Source organism: Anser cygnoides, chromosome 1, assembly GCF_040182565.1.
Source record: "Anser cygnoides isolate HZ-2024a breed goose chromosome 1, Taihu_goose_T2T_genome, whole genome shotgun sequence".
In the NCBI taxonomy this organism is placed as follows: domain Eukaryota; kingdom Metazoa; phylum Chordata; class Aves; order Anseriformes; family Anatidae; genus Anser; species Anser cygnoides.
The window spans coordinates 142,963,761-142,978,258 of record NC_089873.1 but is presented as its reverse complement, the minus strand read 5'-3'; the positions used below and the strand labels follow the sequence as shown (position 1 = coordinate 142,978,258).

The 14,498-nt window shown below is 42.0% G+C and overlaps 1 protein-coding gene across 4 annotated transcripts in view; it reads right to left on the bottom strand.

Annotated features, from left to right (window-relative positions):
• Positions 1-14,498, bottom strand: part of NPAS2 (neuronal PAS domain protein 2) — a 99,132-nt gene that overhangs the window by 57,522 nt on the left and 27,112 nt on the right. The window contains exon 2 of one of the 4 annotated variants that reach the window (XM_066984250.1): positions 11,027-11,125. The exons of the other annotated variants lie outside the window; for them this stretch is intronic. The gene's annotated coding sequence lies outside the window, so the exon portion shown is untranslated. The remainder of the gene's footprint in view (positions 1-11,026; positions 11,126-14,498) is intronic. 4 annotated transcript variants of the gene reach the window in all.

Genomic DNA, 14,498 nt, shown 5'->3' with positions numbered 1-14,498 from the left:
TGAGAAGCTACAGCCAGGCTCTTCATGGTGGTACAGGGTGGGAGAGCAAGAAATAATGAGCATAAATTGAAAGAAGAGAAGAGAAACTTCTCATGAGGACAACCCAGCAGTGGAGCAGGCTGCCCAGAGAGGCTGTGCTGTCCCAGTCCTTGGAGGCTGTCAAGACCCGATGGGACAGCCCTGTGCAATCTGTCCTGACCTCAGAGCTGCCCTGCTTTGAGCAGGAGGTTGGACTGGACACTACCTGAGGTCCCTTTCAACCTGAACTGTCCTGCGATTCTGGATCTACTGAGCTGGCTACCACCTGGAACATCCTCAGTGTATAAGTCCCCCTGGATAAGTTCCTATAAAACATATGTTCCAGAAATCTATTTTAATATGTTTTTGCTCTTCTGTGCTACAAATAGCTTGTGCACTGTCTCCCCTACACTGACATCTCTCCTGCTTCATAAACCTGGCATCTAGGAGAAAAAAATCTGAGATACACATCTTAACATTGCATGTCTGTATGTCATGTGTCTGTCATGTCATTTTTAGACATCGATTTAAAAGAATACTCACTTTATAATAGAATTACAAAAGAAAAAAAGAAAATGAAGAAAAAGGCCTCTCATGAGAACAGCCCTTGACTGAAAAAAAAATTATTTTTCTCTCTCTCTACTTCTCATGTTCTTAATCTGTTTTAGGTATTTATAAAACTTTAATCCTCACAGTATCAAAAGTCCCAAACGTACAAAGACTTCAGCATGTACTTAACTCTACACTGCTATAAGAAGTCCCTCATGGATGCGTATCTTTGCAAAATCCAGGCCTAAATGTAGAGGTAGATCTGCACAAATTATTTTGCAATAAATAAAACTACAAAAATAAATAAATAAAGCCCTGAGACCTTCCCTTGAAAATGGACTCAGTTATAAAATATTCTCAGTTGTAAAAATCTGTTAAAGTTTATCTGCTTCTGCAAATATTTAAGTAGAATAATATAATATTTGACCTGTGATTTTCTGATGGTCAAACACTCAGCCAAAGCAGGCAAACTGGCAGAATATATGGTTATAACACTCTAAAGATTTATTTGTCAAAATCTCAAGGATTGTTGTTTTGTTTGGCATGAACTACCTGAGAAAAACTAACACAAGCAGAAAGTCAGCCTTTTTTGATGGGACTGTTGTCAAAGTTGCTGTCTTTTCTTTTTTATTATTATTATTATTTTATTTATTTTTATTTTTATTTTTCCCAGCAGCAATAGCCTTGACAAGATCTTTTTAATCTTTTCCATCCAATTAAACAGGCTAGAGTTGCAGTACAGTGTAAAGCAAAATATCCAGGAGCTGAAATAGGATGGTCTCATCCCTCCCAATTTTTTGTTTGTTTGTTAAATATTTAGGGATGGCTCTCAAAGAACCAAATTACTCTTCTGTTAAAGGCTCTGGGCCTAGGTGTTCAGAGAATTCTGAACCTGTGATAACACTGTCAAAATTTACACTGGCTACGATGGTGTCCCCTTTGCACATAAGATGTTGAACTATGAGGCCACATGTTTCTGTGGAGAAACAAGAAAGGGGAAAATACATCAGAAACTAAACATGAAATCCAATTTCTTTCTAGGCTTAGGTGTCTAACCTCATGTGGCAGCTCCCTCTCCACTGAGCAGGACTTGGGGTGAAGGGTCGTCCTCTCTTGGTGGCCTTGTCTTCTCCCTGCCCTGGTAGCACCTTGCTTGCTTTCCAAACCATCAAGAACCAGTGGAGCCATCTCCATGAGGTGGAGACCTGGACTCAAGGCAGGCAGTGAGTGTTCTCCTTGGCCTCAACCTCATGGACATCCCAGCCTGGTGACACCCACGGGGACTCAGCTGCTCTGCCATTGATGGGGGCTGGAGGTGGGAGGCGTGTGGCAAAACCACCACTGCACAGAGCATGCAGGAAGCAACAGTTTCCCTGCCCTGTGCCAATGCAAAGCCGTGGCCTAAATCTGCTGCTGTACAGGGGAAAAATATCCCTACACAATATGAAGAAATAAATACAGATATCAACACCAATAATCCCATCACTTTTGTGTTAACAGCTTGATAACATATCTGCTTATAACTCACACACTGCACTAAATTTTCTGCTCTGTAGTAACTATCATATTCCTGTCAGCAGAACTAAATATTTAATCATCTGGGGAGATGAATCATGAAAAGCTGTTTTGGGGAGATATTTTTAAATGGACGATTTGTTGTAATTTAATTTTGAAAACTTGCTGTCTCTCTCTTCTCTCGGGAGGGACCTTGTAAGCCTGTGACCATACAGGCTATTGCCCTGTACCGCCTGCTGTCTCCCTTGCAGGTGATCCGTGTAATCTAATGGGTTTTAAGGTCATCTCTGACAAGACCAAGCTCAGTCTGGCTGGGCACGGCTAAGCCTAGAGATACAGAGAGGCCAGAGACACACGCTCTGCCTGGTTGCATGGACCTTGGAGCTGGATACACTCCAGTTGCAGTCCCATAGTTTCATGCCCAAGTCCGTAAGCGTGCTGAGAGTTCAGACACAGCATCAGACCAAGGTTGCATCCATGTTCTACACCATCACCTGCCTTTGTGACCTTAAGCCTCTCCTGCCACGGGCTGAGCCATGCTCCAGCCCCAGTGCCAGCATGTCCCCAACGACGTGCCAAGCACCGCTGTTCCCAGCCTGCTCCTGCCACCAGCGGTTCCCGTTTCTACACCGATAAAGTTTCTCCAGCGTGATGCAAAATTCAAATCAGGTTTTACAAAGTGAATCTCTGAGGAAAAGGGATAATTATTAAAGAGCTTCATTAGTGCTTTGCAATCTTAATTATGATAATTATATTTTTGTAGCTAATATAACCGAACTCCTGCTTTTAAATCCCATTAATAAGCATTTTTAATCCTTCTCCTACTGGGCCAACAAAACCATAATGTTGAACTCTATATTTACACAGGGCACTATTTAATAAAAATGATGCACTGTTTATTTAGGGCTTCCATTCCCTTTTATCTGCACTTTGAACACGTGCCTTCTCCCAGGACGCAAGGAATAAAGGAGAGCAGTAAAGATGAACTCAGCGGCTTGGGCTCAGTTTCTCTTCCTGGCAATGAGAGAGCAGGTGAGCACCTCCATGGATGGAGCACCCACAGCTTCTCTGGGCAGCCTGCTCCAGTGCCTCACCACCCCCTGAGTGAAAAATCAGAGGAGTTCAGATACCACGGGGAGCCCACCTGGACCTTGCTGGCAACCACATCCATCCCACTGCCCTTCACTTTCCATGGTGCTGCTGCAAGGAGCCAGTGGAGCCCTGCCTGTGCCTGCCCTGGACCAAGTTCTTCAACCAGCGTGCTCTGAAACGCCTCACCTCTTCCATGAAAGCAGCTGGCATTGGCCAGCATCAGCAAGCCAGATGCACTGCAGGGGTATGATTTAATACTGAAGCCTGATACACCTATTTCGTCTTCTTTCATTAAGCTGTGGGTCTTAATTGATGGTCAGAGCCAGGGGAAAAGGTGGCAGCTGGAGGGGAAGGGTCAAAAGAAATCTCAGTAAAATAGGAATGCCTAAGTCCACAAACCATTCATCCAGTGCGTGAGCTGGAAGAGGCACCTACCCACCCAGCTGCTGGAAATCTTGCAAGGTGCCAGCAAGTGACACCAGTATAAATGGCCTTTTCTGAGTGCAGTTTATAATCCCTGATAGAGGAGAATTTGCTGTGTCCTACATTATAAACCACCCACTACCACCCAGTTGCAATGGACTAGCGGATTTTTTTTTATGTCCGGTTGCAGCCAAATATTTTACAGTTACTGACACAGAGTAAAAGATCAAAGGTGGAACAGCATGCAAATTCAGATATCTCAATAAAGAAATGAAAACAATAAAGCATGTATTAAATATTATCTGCCCATTAATCTCTGGAGTAAATTCAGAAAACTAATTAAAAGCTTCTACACAGATAAATGATAAGCTTCTTTATTCAATGAGCTCAACATATGAACAAACAGAGGTTTGTGTTGATATCATCGTTATTAGCAATTGCATTAAAGCAAATGATTTTTGCTGTGCTACTGGGAATACAGTGATTTGAAAAACAAAATGTTAGGAGATGAAAAATTCAAATCTTCTCTGTACTGAACATATCACATTTCCTGTTCTTTTTTAATTTTGGGGGGGTGGTAATAATAACTCTTATGGTTCAGCATGACAAACAAAAACAATCACAAAAAAAACCTCAAACCAAACACAAACAACACGAAGAAGAGAAAAGACTGAAGCCTGTGCAGAACCAGCAAAAATCTCTGCATAATCATTCTACGGTGGAAGGCCAGCTTTATTGGGCAACCTTGCCTTCCTGCATGGGAAATTTTCTAATTCATCAAACCTTACTGCACCTCGCGTCTCTTTTCCTGCTACCGGCTTCACCACTGGCAGGGGATTTTGTCTGAATTTTGTCGGGAGGTTTTGTCTCCTCAACCGTAATTGATAGATGTTCTATTTTTGTGGTGGAACAGCTCTGCCTTGCGTGACGTGGCATTGCAGTGCTGCATGGGGAGCTCGCAAGGCAGCCAGCACTGCTCTCCCGGGGTGCTCAGGGCATAGCCCCCCTTCCAGGCAGCTCTTCTGGGGGGTGCAACTTGGGAAAGGGGAGTCCTGAGCGACACTCAGGACTCGAATACACAATTCGAGTTGTGTACAGGTCAAGTTGTGTATTCAATATATACACAGAGCCTGAAATAATTAATTTAAATACATAGCTGGTCCTGAATCAGGTTATTTAGGATCAGTCAAAATGGCCTCAGAAACTGCGACATCCTCCTGTGGATCCTATACATGGAAATACCTTGGAAGACTTGATTTTGCATTCCAGTGTCCCCGTGCTGCTTAGCATAAAAACAGCTTTAGATTGATGAAATGGGGGAATGAGAGCAAACTATAACTGCTTTTGTTTATATTTTTTCATACTCAAGCATCTCCCTACTTCATATTGTATATTAAACTCTCGCTATTGACTAAAATGAAATCGAGGTTTCAAAATGTCTCAGCCTAATATCCTCTTGAACACAGGCTAAATGCAGGACATAGTCCAGAGAGTGTAAAGTGCATTTAAATTTTAGCATATTCACTCAACTGCTGTGTTTCAGAAACACAGAAGTCATTAAAAGCCCCATAACAAAGCATCAAATTATGCCTCTGCCAGATATTAACTTTGAAAAGAAAGAATAAAGGCACTCTGAAAACCATAGTGAAACAGCAATATGCTGATTCACCTCATGCTCATGTGCTGTGAAAGTTAGAATTGCAAAATAATATATCTTTTCTGTGCCAAATGGTAGGAAAGCATGTTTTGGCTACAATGGGTGCTTTTTTTTTTTTTGCTTTTTTCTTTTTCCATTCTGAATGTACATTTACCCTTTCCACTTCCAGGAAAATCTGCTGTCAGAATGATAGGGTGATGTACTACTTTATTTGTCATCTGTGTCAAATATTCGTACAGACACACTAAGAGCGTGTCCCAAAAAGCCTGAGTTGTTGCACACTGCTACACATCATTCTTAATTACCAGGGGTAAAAAACATGAGGGGGGAAAAATGACACAATTCTAGATCTCTACTCACGCTGAATCACATTTTGGTTCAAACACAGTGCCGTGGCTATTACTGGAGCACCACGGATGGAAAAAATAGGACTTGAACCTTCGATACACCATGAGTTTTGCAGGTAATCTAAAAAAAAATCAGAATTAACTACTCTACTGAAAGGAAGGTACTTTACAGTGTATCTATTCTGCTGTGACTTCAGCTCTTGTCAGCATACCTGATCCGGCTTTGAACAAGCAGTGAGGCAGGAACGTGGCTCAGTGTAGGTCTGCTGGCTTACATATTTACGCAGCACCACCAAAAAAAAAGAGGAAAAGAGAAGGAAGCATGTGGCAGGGAGCCCTGGCCGGGTCCTGTGCTGTGGCTGGTGCTGGGTCAGGCCCTCTGGCTCACAGCCTCGTGTGAAACACCGGGGAGAGGCAATCGCAGGCCTGTGGCTCAAGATGGGGAGAAAAGGGAAAGCTCCCAAAATCCACATAAAAAGGTATCCTGAAGGCAGTTTTGGGAAACCACAGGAGGAAAAGCTTTTGTCATGGGATGGATTGGGATGTTTGGTCAGAGAGATACTATTGCTGCTCCTCGTCTGGTGGGTTTCAAGCAGTCTCAAGGGCGTCTATAGGAACTGAAGCAACTTTAGTGTCTGCAGAAAAGACAATTTATAGAAACTGTGACAAAAATACCATAAACTCAAATACCACAGCACTTCACTTTATTATCATACATTTTACTGCCACACTATTATAGGGGTATTTGAGTATGGGGATTTTTTCTTTTAAACAGAACAACATTTGGTTCCCCTTGGGTGTTTTTTTCCCCCTTCGTCTGCCTGCCTTTGGATAATTCAAAAGGCAAGCTCCTGAAAAAACTTTTCTGCTGGTTCCTATTGTTTCCTACTTCAAGTTAAAGAAAAAGTACATGATGTTAAATCTGAACACCAAGACTTTGTGAATGTGTAAACTTCAGAACTCCAAACCTTTCAGACTGTGCCAATGTAAACCACCTAAAGTGCAGAGAATTAAGTACACTTTATCCTCTCTGTCCATGATTGAATGTGTTCCAGTACTCCTAAAATTGGCAGCAGGGAGTCTCTCAAATCCCCCAGAGTGGAGTGGGGCTTTTTCAAATGGGTATGAGAAAAAGAGGGAGATCCTCATCCAAATCTCAGTCCCAACCCTGTAGCTCTCTCCTTTGAAAATCGTCATCTTTTGCTTTTAACATCCTCACTCTCAAGGACATGGGGCAGAAAAAGAGGAAACCTACCTCTGCTGAGTGAAACACTCCGTATTCCCTTAGTTCCCATTCCCTTAGTTCCTGGGAAGATAGCGCAGAAATGTTAACGAGCACTTTTGAGTGCCTATATCACCCACCCTTTTACATGTTGCTCCATCAATGTCTAACCAAGCTGTTGTCTGGTCCAACCCCTGGCTGCTGAAAGGGCTGAGATGCACATTTGGGACCCAGCACCCCTGGCCAGCACCTTCCCCCCTCCACAGGCAGTACCATCCCTGCTCCCCTTTCTTGCCCTGGGCCCATTGCGTGTCTCAGAGGCTGTGCACCAGCAAGGCCATAAATAACACGTCGCATGTGTTGGAGATGAGTATCTGGGAGCCCGTGAGTGCTACTACACCCCTCCAAGCTGGACGTACACGTTGGCCAAGGGGAGGTGGAGTTTGGCTGCCTGGGTCTGAGCTGGTGGTGGTGAAGGGAACCCCAACAGAAAAGCCAATAAAAGGCTGGCACTCCTTTGATCTGCTCCCATCTCTTCATAACTTGGAAATGTTTCACTGGAATGAGCACCTTCGGTTTGTCCACTGTCTAATTCCAGGCTGTTTTAAAACTGACATTAGCCTGAGAAATAATGCCGAGTCTTAAACTACACTGTGAGGCGTGCAGTAAATTTTTAGTCAGCTAAAGAGCGAGGAATGAAATGCAAGATAATGTTTTTCCTGATATATTTTTTTCTCTCTCTTCATGGAGATATTGATGGGAAGGATAGTAATATTGCTGCTGAATTCTGACCCGCGTCGCTGTAAAGATGGATTATGTGCATCAGTCCAGCAGGCAGTTCTCTCAATCTTGCTTCCTCTGCAAATGCAGTTATCTGGCTCTGGCACTTTGCAAAATCCTCTAAATTACTATTAAATTAAATACTTTTAATTTATGGAGGATTTTAGCTGAACTCATATTTCTTTCCATTAATTATCAAGTATTTTACTGACTCTGTGAAAAACATTAATGAATCAATCTAAATGAACTCCCACTTTCCCCCATGAACTGGGGCTGCACGTCATCAGTCACACTCCAACCTGAGAAGGTTATATTTCCCTTGGATTCATCACTAATCTCATTTCGAATCATGTATTTCTGAGTGGGCTCAGGACAAGATTTTCAAACATGGGGTTTTTAAGCTAGTGATGGGAGTATGTTTAGCTGCCTGAATATGCAGATGGATTTTCAGAGGTCTTCTGTGATTTGAAACAATTGTCCTTTAGCAATGTTAAGGTTGGCTTGTTTCTCTCTCTTTTCTTTCTTTCTTTCTTTCTTTCTTTTTTCTTTCTTTCTTTCTTTCTTTCTTTCTTTCTTTCTTTCTTTCTTTCTTTCTTTCTTTCTTTCTTTCTTTCTTTCTTTCCAGAAACAGTAATAACACTAGTTATCTTTCTGCTAAAATACAACTCCTACTGTCTTCTTAGACTCCATGGGGCTCTGGGGAAGCATTGGTGGAAACGCAGGTAGAAATAAATCACTGGAATTGAAGGACATCTGGGTGCCTGAAAGTGTAGTTACGTGACTAAATACAGATTTCAGTGCTGAACTCTCGGCACCCAAAATTGAAAATATTGGCCTCGATTCACAGTGCTGGTCTTCAGTGTGTCTTAACACGGCAAAAAGATCTGCAAGGGTCCAATGCAGACAAGTCATATCCCAAAATATAGACTAACGAGGACTGCTTTACTGTAGTAAAGCAGGCCGGTGAGGTATTCAGATGCTGACAATGCTACCAGGGATATTTTTATTGCCATCTCAAAAAAAAAAAGTGTTGCCCCAGAGCAAAAAAGCAAGTCTGTTATTTCACAGACCAGTCAACAAATGTAGATGTTCCCATTTCATCAGTGTTTCATCCGCTGTTTGCCAAAACCAACACAAATCTTGGGAAAGGAAGGTATTTCGTGAAGTTATGTGGACTGACTTAATGTATTAATCTTTACAGTGACACAGATTATTAGAAACTCAATGATATGTGGAATGTTTTACGATGTGCTTTCACTCTGATAAATAGCTAATCACCATATATTTGTGACAACAGAGCATTACAGGAAGCAGTGATATGTGTTCTGAAAAACACCATTGGTCCTTTTATGCCCTCTGCATAATGCCCTATCATCTGTGGTGCTTAACTTTGCAATGTTACTTTCAAAACCACCTAAAATGTTCATTATGAGAATACTAACATTTGTCAAAGCCTCCTTTCTGGTCTTTTGTGGTGGTGGTGGTGTGATTTTTTTTTTTCCCTAGTAAAAGTGCATTACATGTTATTTGACAGCTGGTAATTGTATGTGTATTGAATTAAAGCATTGATTTTAATTTTCAAAGTCAAACTCGCTCTCTTTTAGCTGAATGAATTGCTTTTCTCATTAGAAAAAGTCTTGGTACTGGACTTCGGATACAGGATCAGAGCTTATGCAGCCTGTCCCCAGGGATATTTTCTACTGCTCTCTTTTTGAAATATTGAAAGATTCTAACTTGCCCATTACCCAGAAAAAAAAAAAAAAAAAAAAAAAAAGGAATATAAATCTCTGAATGGCTAGCACAGCTCCTAAATTCATAGCTAGCTTTCAGCTACTTTGTGTTGTATTCCAATTCCCTGGCTGCTGGCATTTTTTCAGTCATACAGGATAAGTAAAAACAGGCTGGGCAAAGCTTGTATGAGAAACCCTGAAAGAAAATGCAGGTGCTGCTAGGAATTACACTGATTATGCCATGGATAGGAATCTATCTTTGAATCAATGGTAAGGCACATTTAGAAGACTCCCTGGGAAACAGAGGCTCTCTGACCCTTTCCCCCATATTGTACTTTTCATAGACGCAGGTGCTTTGCCCTCTCTAGTCTGCTCCCGAGGAACTTAACTGCAGACCGAAGCAGTCAGTGTAATGTGGAAACCATAGGAGGAAAAAAAGAAAAAAAAAAAAAGGATCATAGGTTGTCATCCCAAAGAGATGTTCAAAAAAAGACTTAAGCTTTGTGCCAAGTTTCAGAAGACAGGCTTCTTCTCCTGCTCTCTCAAAACCTAATCACCATGAGCCAAGTCTCTGACCTGTTGCTCTTATCATGCATTCAAAGACATCTGCTGCTTCCTTATTCTTAGACTATCAAACCAATTATCTCTGCCTCAGCCTGGATTTTGTCCCACTCCAGTGCTCATGAAGCTATTCAGCCTGCCCTCTCCTCCGCTCTCTTCACCAGGGAGCCACCGCCGCCTCCTCCTCCTCCTCCCCCTCTTCCTCCTCCTCCTCCTCTTTCTCCTCTTCCTTCTTCCCTTTCTCTTCTTCTTCCATCTCCTCCTCATCCTTCCATGGCGTGGCCCCATCCAGATGTGGCCGCCTCCAGCACACAGCTGGGATGCAGACACGAGGCCACTCTGCTCTCACTCACATCAGTGAGGAGCAGCAGTAAGTTCCTTGATACCAGTGGAGTTAAAGCCCTGTAAACCTGACCTGGAGTTACAAACTAGCACTATACACTGAGCCACTAAAACAGAGCTGGAACAAGGCAGCGCAGCAGCTGCCGCCCTTCCACGAGCAGGTTTCCTGCTGATGAGGAGCCGTGTTTCGGATGAGGAGTCTGCCCACTCGCACAGCTCCAGCCATACTGCGTGTTGTAGACATGACAATTTGACTGGAGATTTTCTGCCATACCATGGCTTGTACTTGTGGGCTGAACAAAGAAACTCTCGGCAGAGTTTAAGAATTTATTTAAATATTATGTTTTGATTCCTCCATGTCTCAAGATCCTGTACGCATGCCATAGCTTTCCCCTCTTTGTCTAGCAATTCACTGCCTTCCCAACAGGCATGATTACAAAACCTGGCAATAGCATTTAATTCAACCCAAATTTGCCTGTCTCCCACTGAAAAAAAAAAATCGCATGTGGAAAGAAGCTGCTGATGTTCTGTCTCATGCATTTTTGCAGCTCTGCTGATATCTGTGAAAGAAAACGCTAGTCCACATTGGTTACTCCATGTCTTTTTTGCTCTAAGACCTGTGATTCTTTTTGCAACCGTGCATTAAAATGGGTTTTCTCCGAGGCATAATAAAAATATCACAGTAGTGACATACATCATCTTTTGGGCGCCGTGTTATGTGATGAAATTTTTCATGGTACACTTAGTTTGCATTTGTCCAAAGTAACTGAAAGTGAGAATGCGCACTGACCTGCTCCAGAGCAACCGTATTAGCCACCAATAATGCAGACGATCACATGCGTCAATTTGACTCTGTGCAGCACAGTGTGTTTATTATTTCTGCAATAAACTGTGGAAGAAAATAAAGTGTGAGAGCATTTCATTCACGTCCAGCTGTCCTATTGCTATAGTATTGCTTTAACAGCAGAAGCAAGTACAGGAATATATGCACAGGTCTTTTCTCAGTCTGGCACAGGAATATACGCACAGGTCTTTTCTCTGTCTGGCACAGATGTCTGTTTTAAAAACCACTTTTTGGTTTTAATTCTTATTTTAGTCAAACCCTCTATAGCCTTTACAAATGGACTATGTTGATTTCTTTCTACTGCTTCCACATTTAGACCACCTACCACTACACTGCTTCCATTTCAATGTTATAAAATGAAATAATGGTTCAGGAACTGGTTGCATATTTGAGGGGTACCTGCTTTTCTGCAAATGAAGGGAGCAATTGATGCAATCTCTTTGCATCATTTTGTTCGTTAATAAATATATGCCCATAAAAACTGAGGGTGTGATAATGGATATGAAGAGGAGATCATGCACATTCAAATATTTCTTGATACCAGAATTTGGGAACCCGACACTAATCAGAACCATGGCTGTAATCAGGACTTTCCGAGAAGCCAATGCTCCTTGGAATGCAAAGTGAACCTTGCAGAAAAGCATAGGATTGTTATTATACAAGAAATAATAGGATGATGGCTGATCTTTGTGTGAAAGAATCATGATCATTACTGACCCTCGTCCAAGGACAGCCATGAAGAATTTGGGGAATTAGTGTCCTCTTCAAGGAAAAAGGCACTGGCTGCTCTGGGATGATGTGGATTTTGTATATGGTTCTTTTGTCCCTAAGATTACACAAGCTTTCCATCCTGGTCTTTGCAAAATATTAAAAGATTTTAAATGGGCTTTGCCCCAGAGAGACAGATTCCAAAATGCTGTTACACAAATAAATTGATGAATGGGATGCCTATATATCATTTATTTCCTCTTGGAATTGGTGACCTTCCATCACTCAGTAGTTTCCTTCACACTCCCTCACTTGTGAATTATAAGTTAATCAAGAGTACAATGGAAACAATGCATGCATAGCCTGCTCACTGCATTCATCTCTCTCCTCAGGGTGGATTACGGATGTTAAAGTTGTAATGAGCTTTCTTTTAGGCCAATTTTGACCTCAATTCTGACTTTACCAGCAAAAATTTCTCATATGAGATTATGCAAGATGTTTTTGGAAAATACAATGGGATCTGTAAAAGGGGTTATGAAGCACGATTAATTTAAAAGAGTATAGCCTTGCTTTTAACTGCTCTATTTTGGGGCAGCAGGCTACGTCATGTATAATTTAGACTGAGAATCTTCAAATTCATTGTTTTAACTTGGTCTCCAAGGAACCAAAGCCTAACTGTTTTTGAAAGGATGTTTATTTCTAGGGATCCTCAGTCCCAGAATTCACAAACCCGAAATGACAGCCACATGTGGCTGATGGGAAGAGGTCTCTGGCAGGTCTCAGGTAGGGGAAAGAGGTCTCTGGCACTGTGCTGACATGCTACCTCCTGAAGCTGCTCCTGGTTTTGCCACACAGCGTGACTTTGATGCTATTTCACACTTACCGGTGCAGAGGAAGCAGGATTTCAGCATGTGGCTCTGTTTTGCAGAGCCTGAGACTGAACCTGTGGGACTTCCCCTCAGAGGGGATGCAGTGCATCTGCTGCAAGTATTTATTTTCAAACTACACAGATACACAATGCCAGTGAATGGAGTACCAGGAAAAACTATTCTCACACGGCTGATAATGCTAGTGGTAACAATGAAGGAATTATTCTCATTATAAAGAAGAGTTGATCTGAAAGGTAAAGAGAGGTGGTAATTAATTTCCCTTAATAGTCACACTGGGATCTCCTGTAGTGTGCGGTCTGATGTTAATAATATATTTTCCCCCCTATAATTAATGTTCATGTTCTGTTCCTGGGGGACTCGTCTCCACTATCTTCAGCGTTGTCATTACTTAAGCATGCACAAGCAACTTTAGCACCTCAGTTGATGCAATATCTAATTCAAGCACTGCCTCCCTTGCCCCTGTCTTACCTCCTGCCAGGCGGGTGGCAAATGCCGTCACTGAAACATGCAACCTCAGGAGAGCTGAGAAATAATTAGGCATTTTGCCCCATTTCAGAGGAATGCTAAGTTTTAAACAAAACAAGAGGATAGCACAAACAGTGGAGGAGCCCCCTCTGCCCGTCCTGCTTTCTGAGGCTCTTCTGCTCTCTTTCTGAGAGCAGCCCATGGCTCTTGTGTGTGACGGCTGCTGAGGGCATGGGCAGAGAGCAAAGCCATGGCAGAAGCAATTGCAACTGTACTCCTGCCGGCTGTCAGTCTCTGGTGTAAATCAAAGCCTGTTTGGAATAGCTGCTGTATGCACCAGAGATCAATCAGCATCTGAATTGCTGTAAGATCCTCTCACTAAGGCATGCTGGATGCTCCTTAGCTGCAAACACAGGCACGATTCTGACCCTCTTTGGAAAGAAACAAATCCGAGTGATGAGTGTTTCCTCACCAGAAAGAGCAGAAAGGCAAAAAGCTCAGAAAGGACTAGGAGAGTAAGTTCTGTGACATCGTACCACTTTCCCCGGGTGTTTTATACTTGTTTCTAATATAGGGTTCCTGCAGGACAAAGATACCATGGAAGCGATTATTTTTCCTTTACCCATAAATTGCCTTGTGCCTGCCATGCACTATGCATGCTGATGTACATTCGTCATGTTTTAGAAGATTAGGGAGGATGACTCTCAACAGACATGAAACAAAACTGGGAACATTACAAAGAGCTCAAACTTGCATTTTTTTTCTGCAGGACAACAGAGATGCATGCTAAGGGGAACACATACATATATATATATATATTTAAGGGATGTTATCTTGTACAGTTGGACAAAAAGTTCCCAAAACCAAATGCACACTCCCACCGCAGCATGTCCAACCCCATGCACTCTCTGACTTCTGCTACACAAGTGTAACCTAACCAGAGATTTAAACTAAAGGAAATTTAAATTAAAGGAAATACCTGCACATAGAAAACACAACAGATTTTCCTGGGCATTTCTTCCCTTTAAGGTAAAACTGAAACACCTATAGTTTTTATATTAAAACTTATTTTTATTTACCTCTTTAAGAATAGGAACAATATTATGCCTAATTTTGTTGGCATATATAAAATTCTCTAGATATTCTCTGAGAAAAAGGGAAAAAAAAAAATCCTGGCTTTTGAACACCATCAAAAAAGCCTGGTATTAAAGACAGAGCTGTAATGCACATAAAGTACTTCTTGACATTTCTGGCTAGTTGACATATCTCTAAAGCAGTAAAATGAATAAGTAAATAACTAGAAAGACAGAAATAGAGACTACCACCATTACCAACCCATTAGCAAGAGGGTTCCA